Below are 1,116 nucleotides of genomic sequence, written 5' to 3' on the forward strand. Positions count from 1 at the left end.
ACTCTTGGCACCAGCAGCCAGGAAATTAAAAGGCGCATTGCCATGGGAAAGTCTGCTGTTAGGGACCTCTCCAAAGTACTGAAGAGCAGTCGTGTCTCTCTGGAGACTAAGGTGCGTCTGATACAGGCCATGGTCTTCGCAACACTTGTTATGCATCAGGGAATTGGACAATGACCAAGGAGGATAGAAGAATTAATGCCTTTGAGCTGTGCTGCTGGAGAAGAGTATTGAGCGTACCATGGACTGCTAGGAAAACAGGTTCATCCTGGAAAAGGTTAAACCGGGTGGCTCCTTGGAGGCAAGGATTCTGAAGGTCCGTATGACATACTTTAGACATGTTGTGAGAAGAGACCTGTCCTTAGAGAGGGACATCATGCTTGGGAGGGTGGAGGGACAGCGCAGGAGGGGAAGGCCCTCCATGAGGTGGATTGATTCAGTGACTGGGATAATCGGGATGAGAGTGTCAGAGACAGTGTGATTGGCACAGGACAGAGCAGAGTTTAGGGCTGCTGTACATAGGGTCGCTATGAGTAACAAGCGACTCGACGGCACATAACAACAACAAGCCCTGGATGAAATAACATATGAGCAAGAACCTATGGTAATGAAGGAGGAAGTTGCTATAAAGGAATTGGCAAAAAACAAGGCTCCAGGAGTTGACAGCATACCAATTGATTTATTTCAACAAACAGACGCTGCCCTGGATGTGCTCACTAACTTGTGCCAGGAAATCTGGAGGATAGCCAGCTGGCCAACTGACTGGAAGAGATCGATATTTGTTCCCATTCCAAAAAAAGGTGACCCAACAGAGTGTGGAAATTATCGAACAATATCACTAATATCACATGCGAGCAAGATTCTGCTGAAAATTATCCAAAAATGTTTGGAACAATATGTCAACAGAGAACTGCCAAATGTGCAGGCTGGATTTAGAAGAGGTCGCGGTACTAGGGATATTATAGCTAATGTTAGATAGATCTTGGCAGAAAGCAAAGACTACCAGAAGAATGTCTATCTGTGCTTTTTTGACTATGTGGATCACAACAAGCTGTGGCTGACTCTGAGAGGAATGGGAATCCCAGAACATTTGATTGTGCTAATGTGAAACCTATACTT

At 45.5% G+C, this 1,116-nt stretch overlaps 1 protein-coding gene across 1 annotated transcript in view; it reads right to left on the minus strand.

The window, feature by feature from the left end:
• The window catches only part of LOC102866358 (dehydrogenase/reductase SDR family member 7-like), a 22,020-nt gene that overhangs the window by 9,283 nt on the left and 11,621 nt on the right, over window positions 1–1,116 (minus strand). The window lies entirely within an intron of this gene.

Source organism: Elephantulus edwardii, unplaced genomic scaffold (assembly GCF_000299155.1).
Source record: "Elephantulus edwardii isolate Elephantulus edwardi_28Jun2011 unplaced genomic scaffold, EleEdw1.0 scaffold00104, whole genome shotgun sequence".
In the NCBI taxonomy this organism is placed as follows: domain Eukaryota; kingdom Metazoa; phylum Chordata; class Mammalia; order Macroscelidea; family Macroscelididae; genus Elephantulus; species Elephantulus edwardii.